The 17,056-nt window shown below is 29.7% G+C and overlaps 1 long non-coding RNA gene across 1 annotated transcript; it reads left to right on the forward strand.

Moving 5' to 3' along the window:
• Positions 1–15,663: 15,663 nt before the first annotated feature.
• Positions 15,664–16,765, forward strand: LOC139904885 (uncharacterized). Its single transcript, XR_011779143.1, has 2 exons — positions 15,664–15,891; positions 16,547–16,765. It is a non-coding gene; the product is annotated as an uncharacterized lncRNA (long non-coding RNA).
• The last annotated feature ends 291 nt before the right edge of the window (positions 16,766–17,056 follow it).

Below are 17,056 nucleotides of genomic sequence, written 5' to 3' on the forward strand. Positions count from 1 at the left end.
ACTGAATGAGTAAGAAGTCATGAAATCATTTCCATGCATAATGAGAACTAATATTAGGTCGTTGAAATAACAAATAGCAAAGAATACCAGTAGACTGTCTTCTTGTTATATTTACAGACTATTAGACTGTCCCGTTTTATGCTTAATTTTATTTTTCCATACACAATTACCTTTTTCACTGGGAAACTTCAAAAAATTAACTTTGGCAAGTTTGAACCTTCTCAGTCCCTCTTGACGAGGTAAAACCATTTTAATATATAAAAATAGAAAGATTTATGGGTCAAATTTAATTATTTAAGTGTATATTGTACCAGCATCAGCGAAACCATAGGGGCTATTGGTTTTTGGCTAAAATAGTAATAATTAGCAGTAGCGTTGCTAGCTTTCATCATTTGGAGGGGCTCACTTAGCCCCAAAAGTTATCTACATTTATTTTACTCATATAAATAAGTTTATTTGTATATACTAACGGAGGGTGGCCGTCTTGCAGTGCTGAATAGAGGAGAATAGAAACAAAGAATAAATGTAGAAGAAAAGAGACAGAGAGAGGGATTTAGAAAGAGACAGAGGAAGAAGAGAACGAGAGATATAGGTATAGAAAGAGAGAAGGGAAATTGTGTTTTATTTCGGTGAAAAAGAGGTTCTTACTTACCTCAGAGGCCCAAAAAAATATCATAGGAACTTTCTTGGTTATTTAATACGTCTACTTGCTAAATTTCAGACTGATCTATTCGACCAATTTGGATTCTCTATGTGACAACACAAAAAAAAAGACTTATTTTGGGGCTATCAGAACTCTTAAAGAAGTTAGGTGTTGTAAATCCTTAGCATTTTTAGCGAGCCAGTTTTGTGGTTGTTGGAATGCTAAACATTGTTATTTCTTTATATTCTAAAGCTGTTATCATTGTTCTTTCCTTTTTGAGGAGAAAATCTCTAAGTATAAAGTGGTACCACGAGTGCATGTGCTCATGAAGGACAGAGAGTAACCCTGAAGAGTTATAAGTGTTAGTCTTTGTTGGACTCGGAGTAGAGTTGAGAATCGCCATCGGAGTAATTCCTGCCTATGTCATTACTTGATACGGAGTGGGATTTTTGTTTATTCCGTTCATTTAAACGCTGCTTGCAGCTAATTTAATGAAATGTTATGACAGCTTAGCTATTGTCCTCTCAAACATTCTTCAAATTATCAGGGTGACTACGTTAATTTTCGGTTTCTTTTTTTTACTTACCGAAAATGCTTAGGATTTGCAGACCTAATAATACTTCTATAATAAAATGGTAAGATTTTTGTGGTTATAACATGACTATTATATTATTTGGCCCCTTACAAATAATATCACATAACAGTGCTGCTGTCTTGCACCGTCCTAAATATGATGTATGAGTCAAAAATTGTATTTTTATATTTTTTAGCATTTGGTTTATGAGTAAAACGATATTTTGTACATTAATCTTAATAATTTGGGGGCTCTAATATGTTAAATTTTATGTTAAATTTTGCTATATGATATGTGTAATTGTAAATGATTGAGCACATCTTATATGCCTTAAATGAGTAAAAACAAGGTATACAGCGTCTTTAACAGATAAATTGAATATTACCAAACATATTGAAATACAATGTTTAACTATTAGGATCCTCATATTTGAAATATGCCAAAAGGTGGCATAAAAATAGGTAATTTTGACCTCAAAATCCTCACTTTTCTTAATGAAAATAAAAGTTTATCACACCAAAAAATTACTTTAGAGGCCTTTAAGATTGCCAAAGGTAGTTTTATTATTGTCCTCAGCAGAAAATATTGATTTCCTAGGGGAATAAATATTAAGCGGAAAAGGGAACAGTCTAATGTACAGTGTGTAGAATTATAATTATTGTTGAATTAAATGAGAAGAAAGAAAAAAAGTAATATTATTTTACTTTTTTGCAAAATAATAATAAATTTGAATACAAAACAACAAAACCATATATATGTATATGGAAACACACATATATATGAAAACATGGCACTTATTATTATTTATTTGTAGAGGTATTCATAGGATATAATTGGCTAAGAAATCCCATGTGTTGGTTAATATCAATAGAAGATGTTGAAACGGTATACCGTAATACGTAGCTAATTGTTGGTAATGTACCATTCATATTATATAGATGCAACCATTCTAACCAATAAAGTGGTGCTTTGATATAAAATGGACAGAACAACCAACATACAAAATACATACTACAATATATTATGTTGTGGTATGTAGCAAGATACTATCGCCTATCGTCATATGAGTACTCATACAATTTCTTTACATTTTTATTACTTCAAATTCGCAATGTTTGCAATGCCTGCAAAATGGTTTTACTTTTTTTTTTTGACCTTAATAATTAATTAATTGCTTGCTATTGCAATTCCGGTTTTCATAGGGAGGTATAGTACAAAGAAGGAAAGGGGTTAGGGAGTTTATTGGGGTGGATTGTTTAAGTTTGTCCGCACGTGATATTTTCTCTTTCTATCTCAAAATTGGATACAGTGAGAGCAGATAGTTGAAATTCAATTATCCCAACCTTTTAATAATAAGGAAATTATATTATATGGAATATAATTTATACTTTTTCGAGATTTTCGGACACTTTGTAGAATCCTGAAAGTAAATGTGAGGTCTCATTATGTGAAGTAGGTTGTGAGTTTGTGTCTTAAGGAGTATTCTGGGAGGGTGGTGACTTGGAGTCAATCCGTGGTCCGAGGGATGAGGCCAGAGGAGATCACAGTATATTAAGTAAATCAATACAACTTTTTCTTGTATCTACTACGAACCATTACATTATAGTTACAAGATGAACGTAATATATATCATGGAGAAGATCTTCTATGTCAACTAGGAGTACAAATAATATGATTGGCTTCTCGATGGAGCAACGATGGGCGTTGCTAGCTTTAATCTTTTTGGGCTTAGCCCCAATAATAGTATAATTATTTTTATATAGAGGTTTATTTTTTATATATGTTTTGTACAAGTTCTAACTTGTATAAGCAGAAGCAGTACAAGTTGTGACCAAAATGAGATGGATAATTTTAAATAAAAGAATTAGAGTACTTGGGATGAGGACCATGCAATGCTATCACTTTTGACTATTTTAATATCGATTACTAAAATATATGTATTCTGTAGCCCATATATGTATAAGATCAAATGTCCAATGTCATATTACTCATAAATACGTAATTTTAATAGATCAAAATGAAATGATAGTATCCATTCATAGTCCGTAATAAGAACGATGAATATTGTAATTAAATTATACATCTTAAGAGGAAGAAATTGCAACTAGTACAATGTGAGGTAACACCATTGGCTATAACTGTAAAAAATCCTCAAAAGTGGGGGTCAATTGTCCCCAATCCAAGAACAAAAATGTACCTACATACGAACGTCATACTACAATCTGAGATTGCTGAAAGAAATATCAGATGGGATCTTTTGTCCAAATATATTTATATTAGCTACATACATATGAACTTGTACCTTTGTACAATATACATAAATAATTTTTGAATTCTTGTTTCTGATGATAATCTATTATTTTTTGATTAATATTTTATGAGCTCCGTTACCAGGGCATGCAATGATCAAGGGGAAGGAAATCATTACTAATCTTACCATTGGTATCAAAAACAACTAAAGGCAGGATAGTGATTATTATAAATCCTTATTTCAGTCAATTAATCGGTCAAGTACTATTACATAACTATTATTTTTGGAAAAATATAAGTATAATCAAGGGGGGGGGGTATTTTAAGAGGAGCTTTGATGACTTAGAAGGGCCTCAAAAATGTACAAAAATATTTATTAAATAACATACAATTTATTAAATAAATACTTTTTGACGCTCCTTCAGATTTATATATATATAAATAAGAATACCTGAGTAGTGAGTATATGTCTAAAATAAAGCCCAAGAAACGTTTCAATAAATCTTCCCTTTACTTTTTCAAGCAACCTTCCTTAAAAAGAAAACAGATAAAACCTCAGTACAAACTAAGGATAGTTTAATAGTCCTCCTTTAATAGTTAGGGATTCTGCAACAAGGGGGCCATGCTCACCCAACTTTTTAAGCATTTACAATTTGATATGCATAGATAAGGTGAGCATATTTTGATTTCTAAAAGAAAGAGATGTTATCCAATTAGTGTCGGGTTTAGAGGGAAAAGGGAAAATATTTTGAAATTAGTCAGATTTTAGGTTAAATTCTGATTCTTGTTTATTCTCTTATATTTTTTAACATAAAAATAAATTGATTTGAATTTTTCCTTTCCCACCTATTGTATAGCAAAGTTAGGGATAACACCCGTATTATATTCTGAATTCGACAAAAAAACAACAACATAAAAAATGAATTTATAAGAAAGTCTGTCGGACGTTCTGGACGAGATGTACTGACAAATGAGTACATTTGGTCACCCAACATATAGCAGCAAAAAAAAAACAACAATAACATTTAAATTTTGTACGTTATTGGTTACTTTCTAAAACGGTGCGTTGAGCCTGATAGTACCTATAATATTGTTTACAACATAACAAGGGCTAATACAAATTTAACCAATTATCCTACATTATATTGTTAAGAGGAAAAGAAACAAAAAATAGGACAGCTGACAAGAAAATAATTGTTCAATTTTTATGTTAGTGGAATAACACAGTGAAATTAATTCGGATTTTAATTCATTTGATCAAAATTTACTTAAAATCTATCCAGAACAAAAAATAAAACTTTTTTGAACTAGATTTCTACTTTTTTAAGTTTTTATTTTATAAGAGCTTTAGCCTCTTAAGCGGGCAATAATACTCCCACCTAGTGCTGTCAAAATACCAATATTTTGGTACCAGTATTTCCATACTTATTTTTTTTGACAAAAACTTTAAAACAAAAAGGGCAATTCACATCCAGAGCCGGCACGACGGGAGTGTGAGATAATGCTTTTAAAATAATTATATACATATACCTGCATCTATAAAAGAACATTTTGTCAATAGAAAAAAAGTCATTAAACTAAATATCAACACTGTCTAGGAAGAGGGACTCCCAAAAAATATGACCTTTTTAAAAAAAAAGGTCATAAAAATTTAACTTGAAAAGGCACACAATTTGAGAAAAATATTCAAAATCATAGAACTGGCCCTAGGGTTTTTTTTTGGCATGGGAGGTGGGTTAGCAAGCTCATACATTAGTCATATTTATTTTTTGCTTTTGAAATTGACAATTTTGTTAAGGAGAGGATCAAAATTTTGAGGTAACGTTATCGGTGGCGCAATTTTTGTATGACGTAATGCCGTTGAAATTACCTGTTTTAATTTTTTGTGTATAGCACCATTCTATTTGCACCAATATCACTATTAAGTACCCGTATACAGAACAAAACTATTCCCAGAGTCTTTTTTTCCGGGGGCTTGGTTAGTAGTATTAAAAAAAAAAATACCAAAAATCTACAGCCATTAAAATAAAATTTTAAAAATACACTGCTGCTGTGAAAAAATTAAATTTTTTGGAAGAAAATCTCAAAAATTAAATTTTTTGAAAAAAAATAATTAAGATAGTTTTTTTTTTTTGAGGATAATGTCTAAAATCCATTATTGCTATTCACAGAAAATTAAATTTTGAGAAAAAAATTTGAAAAATTAAATTAAATCTTAATTTTTTGAAAAAATTTCAAATATTAAATTATCTAGTAAAAAGCAAAATTTCCATAATTTAGGGGGGTACAGACAGCTTACTCTTGCCGACGCCCTGATTCATCTGAAATCAGGACTGGGATGGGATATGATTGTGAATTTACCCACTAAACTTATTTGGTGAAGACTATGAAATAAGTAAAAACTATAAATATTCAATATATATGAGCATAAACATTATTGTTCCAGGTCGTTTCAAATACAAAAATAACGCATTCAGTGAGGTGTGTGACTATTTTATTATTTATTACAATCGTATATTAACCTTCGTAATGTAATTGGGCATTCAAATAGTTTATAAGCATGAATACGTGTGAGTGTGTATTTACTATTTATAAGTTGTTTGTAAGAGGAGAAGAAAATAAACCAAAGCAATAAGAATGTATGAAATATATATTATTATTTCATTTAACCTCTCTACCTGACTCATAAAGTCATAAACTATAGCAACACACAATATGTATTATATGGTGCACAGTTTAATTTACAAAGGAGTTAAAAATGTTCACGACATACATATAGGTACTTTTTAATTAGGCACATCGAGTATGGACACATTGCCGGAAAAAATAATAAATTTTTTATGATGATATTGTTACTTTTACTCAAGTGGCCCTATGTACTATAATTCAGTAATTATACTTATACTTAAGTAATCATAAAACATGAGTACTCATACTTGCTTTAAAAATTAGTGCAGGAGATACCCTTGCATAACGTGGTGGATTTCGTATACCGCGGTGTTTCAAATTATTCTGACTCCCAGTATATATATATATCTCCCTCATATCTCGTTTTTTTTAAATTGCATATTGAGGTAAACAATAAGTTTTGTAGGTTTTGATGAGTTTCTTCATACTTTCCCTATATATTCATATTATAGAATTGTATAATTTTGCATAGAGAGGAGTGGACTGTAGGTATTTGATTTGATATCTATATTTAAAACTTTTGGTATTACTATATAGTTATAATACAAACTTCCAATTAATATTAATATTGTTGAATAAATATTGGTTAAGTTTAACAGCATTGACGTGACCGTATTAAAAATCAAGTAAATACTCGATTAAGATTAATTTTATAATAATCTTGTCTGGCATCCATTATTTTAAATAATATGAATTTTAAAAAAAGTTTAAAAATTAAATGTAAAAATTGACAAAATTGAAAAAAAAAATCCATAGCTAATCTCAAAAATTCCAAAAATACACAGCTGTTCAAAAAAAAAAAAAATTCAAAAATCCATAGCTATTCTCAAAAAGTTTCAAAAATCCACAACTGCTCACAATCAATTATTTTTTTCAAAAGAAAATTCAAAAATCCACTGCTGTTTACAAATAAATTAAAAATCCATAGTTAATCTCAAAAAATTCCAAAAATCTACAGCTTTTCAAAGAAATTTTAAAAAATTCACAGCTTTTCACAATAAATTAATTTTTTCCGGAAAAACAAACTCAAAATTCATAGCTATTCATAAAAAATAATTTTTTTTGTAAAATTTAATTATATTTCAAATATTAAATTTTTTGAATTTTTTTTTCAAATATTACATTTTCTAGGAAAAAGCAAAAATCCTTAATTTGTGGATGCTTCTGATGCTATACTTGTATTTTGATATGCATAGGCCTACTTATGGAATATGAAGAATTGTAAAAGCTATGTAAAATTATAATGCATCAAAACCATTACTTGTTATTAATTAAAAGACTTTCGCAAGTTTATTTATCAGCCCATAACATTTGCCGTAACCATTCTCACTATATGCAATCAGCGGACGAAATTAAACAATTGTCTTAGGTTATTCAATAATAATATAGTCTCAATTGATTACTTATTGTATAAGTTTCTACATGGCAACACCTTATTTGATGACGCCAATTAAAGTATTTATCAACATTCTTAAAGCATTATTTGAATTCTTAGACATACACAACTTTTCAAAACTAAGGAACTGAAATAACAAGCTCTAATTGAATTCAACCTAATTCCCAACAACAAATATTATACACTGTCCAAATCAAATTTTTAAGAGTATGATACAATAATAATATCCAAGTTTAAAATTATAACTTTTGTGCTTGTAGTAGAGTTGTTGAGTAACTCAGTACTACATAACCTCAGGGGCGTCCAAAGGCTAACTTAAGCATTTAAAATGGTGCTATACTAAATTGATATTATAATCGTTAATGCAATGACATAAGTATCTCCCCAAATTTCTGAGTTAGCTCCAACCCTAACAAATTGTTTTTGTTTTTTAAAGCAAGACTAAAGATAAAAAATCTTCGATAAACCTTTCTCCCACACCACACCCCAAATAAAAACCATGCAGATATCCCAGTAAGTGTAAATGAGTTCCACCTTAAGCTGGGCAGGGAGCACGCTATAAATGTTTTATCTTTTCAGAAAATACATAGATTGACATAAACAGTCATCTTTAGTATATCTACGTGGCAAGGAAAACTGTTTGATTTGATAAAAGATTATAGTCAATGATCTAATAATCAAGTTCGTTCTTTCTCATTAAAATGAATTTTGCATTTTTTTACATCTAAGAGCCAGCCGCACCGTAGTTTTAGACATGTGAATTGCTGTTTTGAATGTTTATTTTGACAAACCATTCCGACAATTTTATTATTTTCAAATGTTTAGTAGTGGGCAAAATCATTAATCCAGAAGAAACAATTTCTTCATATAAAATTGGACTGGTTGTTTGCCATAGCGCAGCAGTGCCCAACACTTGAGTAGAGTATTGCCTTACATTTTTTTTGCTTCGAACTAAGCTCTATTTGCTCTCTTATAAATTCTAAATGAATATTCGGGATATATTTATTTACATATTCATCTAATATATCTAAAAGAGATTCTTGAATATTGACAGAGTTTTGCTGGTCTAAGTTTGTGTTTCAAAAAAGCCAAAATATTAACAACTTGGTAAGAATTTCTAATTTTACCATCAGAGAAAATAAGAATATTTTTTTGTGTAGATTTTTTAATTGCCCATACTTCATTGCAAAAGTCATATCTTTTTTTATAGATAGACTGAATTCTATAAAAGGAAAGTCATTTTCCTCTTTAATTGCATAATATATTATACAACTTTTTTCTTTATGGAACAAAACATTAGTGGGGATTATTTTGTTATCTATTTTTGTAAGAAGTTCATTCCAGGAGTTAACTTTGTCATTTAAAAAAAATAGAAACTTTTTTGTTTAAAAGTGTTTCTTCATTTATATACCTAGAAAAAAATATTTAAACTTAAGAAAATTATTATTTCATATTAGAGATACTTTCGGAATTTAAAAATATTAGTATCCATATGGTACTAATATGTATGTATTAAATAGATTTGTGTACTAAATTATCCTTATCTTAAGAGGAAACTGTACATAAGAGATTATCTTAATTTGAAAAACTAACCTATCAGTTGATGTAAACGATGTTGATCTCTTAACTTGAGATTGGGAGGATAAATAAACTGGTAGATTTTGGAAATTTAGTTGGAACTGCATCTGATTTCAATTCTTTTATTTTAAGTGATTGAGCATTCTTTTGTCATGATGTATTTGAATCGTTGTTTTGTCAAAGAAATCAACTAGGATCAAAATACTTACTACAAATTCGTGAATGTTCATTGGGTTCCTAATTTTTCCTAGGTAATTTTCTCAGCCATTTTGATCTAACTTCTGGGTCTGAAGGTATCTTATGAAAATAAATCTTATCGGATTTACAATCTTTCGCTGTTTGATTTCTTTGACGCTCAGAAGTAGATTTGCATCCTGGACAGGAAAAAATCATTTTAATTTTTTCTGAAATAAAAATTTGTCGTTTATTTATTTAATTATAAATATAGTTAAAAAAGGTAAATAAAAAAAATATAATAATAATATATTAGTTAAAAAAAAAGTGGAATATATTCTTGGAACTATCACGAGCAAACACATTACCCTCACAAAAATCTATAAAATAAGAGAAACATTTATTATGCAGTTAAGACTTTATCGAACATCCATTTATTTCATCATCCATCACTACGTTTAAAAACTTGTTCATGAATTGACTTAAGTTTCAATTGAAAAATGAAATATCATGATACAAAAAGATAGATGTGTTTCCCAAAGATATGACACTGGACAATGTGGAAGGTAATGCATATTAATTTTCCAATCAAGAGTAATCATGGAAAAATTATAGGGTTTTCTACTACAATTGATAAAATTATCAAAGAACAAGATAACTTAACTTGGATAGTAGAATCAAAATGTGAAAACGGTCACTATTTCAACAATTTCTTGGATATGATATCCTACATAATTTTTAAGTTGTACGCGAAAAATCATACATCAGAAATTAACAGCAAAGTGCATTCTTCAAAGAAAATAATCTTTAAAAAAAATAAAATACTGACAAAAAATAAAAAAAGCTACAATCAAATTAAAAGTGAATATTTATTGAGTTCCTAATACTTATAGTTATAACTTATAAATGAAATAAAAATATTAAAATCATTGATTAAAAAACCAGACTAATTATTTAAGTATGTTTTAAAATGGGCTAGTATTTAGAAATACACATAATGACTACAATTTTTTGTATGTAACAAGATTATTATTCTATAATTGAATATGTCTGTAAATTTATAAATGTAATTTTTTTGTTGAATAATATTAAGCACATAATCTTCATACAAATCCTTAAATGGAGGAAACAAATATAGTATGCAGTTGGAACTTTATCCAAATTCCTTTAGTTCATCATCCATCAGTATCACACTAAGATCAAGAATTAACTCAATCTATATTATATTCATTCACTTTTGACAAATCACAAGCAAAACATATTTTGATTTAAAAAAGTCCATGGAAGAACAACAATTTCATGATCATCATCTAAAACATTAAATGAGGATGAGAGCCAGTCGAACGTTATTTTGGAGTCATTAACGAATAAAGAAGCAAACAACAGAGGTAAGGAGATGAAGAGAGTGATTCCTCTTGGCAAACGAACTTGATCATGAATCCATGAGATAGATTCACAAATAAAAAGTCGTTAAGTCCAATAAATAATTAGATTATTACCTATAATCTTTTATCAAATAAACCGTTTTCCTTGTTTATGTCAACCAATGTATTTTCTGAAAAGAAGTGCACTCTCCATGCACCTGAGCTGGGGGAATGAGTGTTGTGAAAAGGAACTAGGCCTTCTTCTATTGGTATCGCTGTCGTTTTGGTTTATCTTCTTTGTTCGAATTCATAACATATTATATTACATTACATTGAAATAATAGGGCATAATTCAATTACTTTCCAATAGAAAACAATCATTTATTGTGTTTTATAGAATACATATTTTGATTAAAAAATTCAAAGGGAACAACAATTTCAACCCAAAAATAAGCGACATATAACATTCACTTATTCATATATTAACGTTAAATATATTTGAGGTAAAATGGCTTTAAGGTAAAATATCATGAGGCAAAGTAATTTAAGTCAAAAGTACCCAGCACCGGGAATGAGTGTTGTTTATTTATTAGTAATTTGTTTACATTCCTTGAGTATGGTAGCGTCATATTGTAGAATTTGATTTTTTTTTTTTTAGTTTCTTCATGTCCTATTCCCCCCCTTAACGATATTTTTTTGTCTAAAAAATATTCCAATATCGATAATAATATTGGTGCTGGAACAAACATATATTAATATCGTGAGAACACTAATACAGGGGTGTCCAAAGGGGGTGGCTGCAACTTTTAAGGAACTTTTGCGTTTTACTAGAAAATTTAATATTTGAATGATTAAATTTCATTTTTCAATTTATTTCTCCAAAAAATTTAATTGTCTATGAATGAGTTTTGAATTTTTTTGTGAACAGCAAATTTAATATTTGTAATATATTTTTGTGAATAGCTGTGGGTTTTTGAAATTTTTTTTCACAAAATTTAATATAGGAATTTTTTTTTTTTTTCTTTTTTGAAAAAATATATATAACCCTGCGTACGCTCTATAATGAGGGCATTATTGATTTAAAGAAAATAAATATATGGTATTGATGAGGTTGTGATGAAAATGATAATGATAAAAGTTACGTTTTGAATTTAACAGATTTCTTTATCTACATACAGTTAAATGTATAAGTAGGTATTATTGAGACTTAGTACCTCAATACTAAATGTATTTTAATAGGAATTACCAAGCTAAATCCGTTATTGTTCACAGTGTTACACTTAACAGAGTGCAATTGAAGCATAACACAAATCAATCACTTGTCGATATTACATACAATGTATACTACATAGTTTGTACAAAAGTATTTATATTGCTCATGTACCTACATATTCTGGGCCAAAGTTTTATGATTTTTGACATTTTTTGTGAGCATAATCATAATTCAAATGAGTTATGAGTGTTTAGTCATATTTTGTCCTACGTAACTATTTGTGATGGGTCAATACAAAAACACTCTTGAATTAGCATCAAGAAATAAAAATATATTCCCAATTTATTTTTACAACCTAATGTTTTATGAACATCATTCAGTAAATTATGCGCATTGTATTCGAATGTAGGGCATGAGTTGAAATACTCAAAAATGTTTGCTATAGTTTGAAACATTTATTTGATTTATGGGACTCCCAGTATAACAAATAAGAGCAATCCAATAAGGATTAATCAGAATACTTTATTAACAGAAATAGAAAATATTTAGTAAAAAAAATTCAAATTTAACTGAGACTCAAATATCTGGGAAGTTTTGCTATAGTGTAGACGATAAATTGCTACATTTATCTTCCAGTGAGGAGGGGACAGTTATTCTGGAATCACATGTACATACTATCGTCTAACCTTAAAAATTGGAAATGTTAAAATCAAAAAGAAAAAAAGATTCTGTCAAAAAGCTGCCTAAGGAAAAATCATAGCTACACAGCGGCCTTTTCCTCAAAAAAAAATCCTATCCTTGATTACGTGGCCAATATACAGTCAAATCCAGATGAGAAAAACTGTTGTTTTCACATGAAAAGTTGACTATATCTGGATTTTTATTACATAGGAAGTATATAAAAACCACAACTTTTGGATACTTATTTAAATAAGTAATTTTGAAACTCCCTATTTCGAGGCAACCAGTGTTTGATTAGATCCTGCTTTTGACAGATTGTCGAGGATTATAAGCTTATCTTTCAGCGAGCGTATTTTTTTTTGGGGCATTCATGATATGTATCTACCTCTCTTGATAACTTCAACCACACGGCAACAGAAGCTTTGGTAGTCCACAGGGGCCTCGTGCGGATTCAGTTTTGTCATTGTACGGGTAATGAACTTCTTCAGGGCCTCTGCAGACGGAATATACTTGGCACAATACATGCTCGACCCTCCTCCAGAGATATAATTCCCAGGGGTTCAGGTCCAGGCCATTTGCAGCCCAAACCTCCGGCCTCCAAAAGTGAAGGCATCTTTTGGATAAGACATTCTGCACTGTTTTGGCCGTATGGGCCGGTGAACTCTCTTGTTAGAAGGTGTAATTTCTTCCTTGGGTTACTTAATCCATTCTGGGAATGTAAATCAAAAGTAAAAAATCAGAACCAGTACAATGGCAAAGCAGGATCTGCACGAGTTCCCCCGGCCTCCCAAAGTATCTGGCGCTGTGTGGCCTAGGTTATCAAGAGAAACGGATCTCTTTATAAATGTAATTAAATGTAGCTTTCAACCAATAAATAGTGTATGGTTATAATCCATCCATCCTAATCCATAGAGAATAAATGTTACTAAGTTATATATCGCCCTCCTTCACTGTTACTGTTAGAGTACCGCTGTTATTCTCTAAGACGTCAAAACCTGTGTGTCTTGCCTAGCAGTCGGCACAATACATCAAATTAAAAATTCTACCAAACCCTATTACATGATGGTCTAACCTTGTATTTTTATTAACCTTGACTAACACTATCAATTATCATTATTAATAAAAAATAACGTCATGGAAAGTTATCTGATCTATTAAAAAATTTCGTATAGAAATGAGGGGTTAAGAAGGGGTCAATGTCTAAATTGTTTGATAAAGGAAAGTAGGCTTGATATCAATCTCAAATCGTTTGCTTCTTTTTGAATCAAAAAGAAAGGAGTAGAAACATATTTAAATGTAATTATTTGATAGCAAGGATGTATTTCAAGGAATTGACGATTTTGGAGTTCTTCATTTAGATGTTTCAAACTATGTATGGAATTACTTACACATCGCTCTTAAAATAGTTTTAAGTCATTACGAGGATATGCTATTCATAATATGTATTGTATATTCCTTTGTCTATCTATGTACATAAAGCAGAAGTGAGATCTTTGTTGCGGTGGGTATTTGCTATTCCAAATATTAGTACACATATTAGACGTCTGCTGATATCATAATATTTTATGATCCGATATTTTACATTTGATTAAATGTAGCCATATCCCTGAAATCAATAAAATATATTTGAGTTATAAAGTACGGATTCATCAATTTGATCTCGGTTAAGAGTTGTTGGTGTGATGACCGTTTAAAAAAACAATTTTTATAGAAACAAAATTTTTTCGAATTGAAATGGACTGTCAGGCTTAAAACTTTGCTAAAGTCAGATTTTTTATCGCAACCTCAGACAAAATTGTTGTGCAAAGGAAGAATTTGAATCTGAAAAAAGGACAGTTTAACCAACACTGATCTGTTGCATTGCTAATTTTGTCTGATTCCGTCACATTTTGTTGTATTACATTTTGATTTGTTTTGTGTCAAATGAAACACTAAAATAATTTGTTTTGTTTCATAATCGTCATTTCGTCTAATCATAACTGACAAAATTTATGGGGGTCTATTACATCTATCATGATTCATGGGTATACCCGTATACATGTATAGACAATTTATTTCTATAAATCTTTGAATATTATAGTCTTCAAACTTCAACAAATCTCCCTATCAAAATGAAGAGGTGTAGTAATTAAAAGTGTCTTGTTCGTTGGAGTTGCAATATCATGGTAAATCAAACTTTGGGAAAACACAAAAATTACTAACTTGGCAGTTTCTCCACCTCCTCTAAACAAGAAATATTCTAAATACCAGAACCTATTTATTAAAGTTTGAAGAAATTAATATGCAAAGTTTTTTGAAATAAATTGCGTGTACACGCATAATAGATAAAAATGATCTGATTACGGATTTTTATGGAAATCAAAATATGGTCGTCACTCTAACCGAATATGTAATTGTGAATGGTCCCTCATAATTATCCGTGTATATATATCAAACATATGGATAATTGTTCAATAATAACTAAATATCTTCAAGGTCATTTTCCTTTATTTCTTTTATGTTAGTATAAGGACCTATGCATTTAATTCAAATTACATAAAAATAAATAACTACATACTTATATATAATGCAAGCAGTAGGTGCATAGTTGTTACAACTAAATATAAATTCAATGTTTTGTTACTTGAATGCTAATGCAATACGAGTTTCAACCTGCACATTTTGATGGACTAGCAGAAATTCATCATCAAGGAGATAATAACTATTATAAAGTACGTAGACCTTGGGTTCAAAGTGCATTCGTGTACTACATAGGAAATACTATGCCCTTTTGTGCTTGAGTAAATAAATTACTAAGCTAAACTAATCAAATGAGCTCACCCAGAACTTGTACTCACAAGATCTACTATTTTTTTATGATTATGATAATTATTTATTATTAGTTGTGAGTGTACGTGTTGTGTCTCGTGTCTCGTAAATAATGATAAAATTAAATAGCCATTATCAATGCTTTCTAATCTTGACTCCCCCCCCCCTTACCCAAGTCCTGGGAAGTATGTAAAACATACAAACACCTTCTGCTCCTAGCCCTCAAGTTTTTCAAATTGCGTACAAAACATACAAAAAAAAGCACGAAGGAACGAAGATTGAACAACAAGAAACAGTTTGAAATTTTCAATTGATTCTTCGAATTAAGAGAACCCAGACAGACTCTCATTATATCATACGTTCCTCAAGATGTCAAGTCAAGAAGATGAGCCTAACTCAAAGGATGAGGCCTTCCACATGTCCTCAATCCAAGTCATTGTTCCTCACTCTACGCCTGAAAAACCTGAAATCCCGATATTTGATACTACCATGTCCATTTTAAACATGATTAGGGAGAAAAAGGTATGTTTATATTATTATACGAAATGCAAATATATAATATATTAATAGATTTTTATTGCTCTTAGTATTATTAATAATATGAAATTGCACAGATTGAATATGATTTTGCTTTGTTTTATTTTGCTCTATACTGCGCCATATACATTATTTAGAAGAAGGTCGATTTTTATCGTATTTTTATACTAACAAAAGTAAATTAAATAACATATACAAAAGTCTTGAAGAAACAGGGGGGGGGGGGTTGAAAATTTCATATTTATTTTTGAATAAATAAATAGCAAATTAATTATGTTCCTTTAAAGAAGCCTTCAAATCAATGTACCACACTCCCTACCGAACTATGTCCATACATAATTTATATTAATATAATGGTATGTTCCTGTATACTTATGAATCATGGGGATATGACTAAGTGTGTACATATATCTAGTTTGTGTATTAGCACACATCATTTTGCCAAAACACATCTACGACAACAATTTGAAGAATTTATATATTGCAGATATTCCTTCAGTAGTAAGTGAATTTCCTTTTCTTTTATGAGATAGAATTTCGTACGGGTCATTCAAGCTAAATGCAGTCATTAACTTGACATTTATATTTATATAGTGAATTTGAATTATTATTTAATTTATTTCATTATTTATTTTTACAGGAGAAAGAGAGACAATTAATTAAGGATGCACAAATTAAACGCTTAGCTATGGAGCAGAAAAAGAAAATGGAAAGTCAAAACGCTCAGAGACTTCGCTTGTGAAGAGACCATCAAAGAAACATTTATTTATCCATACTAGATATATAATATTTTTTCATCCAATAACACATTTTAATCAGTATTTAATTAACGAAAAATAGAAATTAATTAACGTTGGAATTTGTGAACAGCAGTGTCTTTAAATAATATGTAGTATATAACGAATCATATGTGGTGCACAATGTCGATATTATTGTAAGACGGGCCAGTGGCAAAGATGTAGGTCCGAACCCTTTTCCTTCATTTTTTTTAAATGTTCCTTTAATTGGTTAGATGGAGTTGCACTGATTAAGGATAAGTAAACACTATAGTATTAAATTTACTCCATCTGAACTAGGAATCTTCTTTGAAGTCCATATACATAATGTATATGGACATCTCTATGAACGCCCGGGGTGCGAACCTATGCAC

The sequence above is a fragment of the Lepeophtheirus salmonis genome, chromosome 3 (genome assembly GCF_016086655.4).
Source record: "Lepeophtheirus salmonis chromosome 3, UVic_Lsal_1.4, whole genome shotgun sequence".
NCBI classification, from domain to species: domain Eukaryota; kingdom Metazoa; phylum Arthropoda; class Copepoda; order Siphonostomatoida; family Caligidae; genus Lepeophtheirus; species Lepeophtheirus salmonis.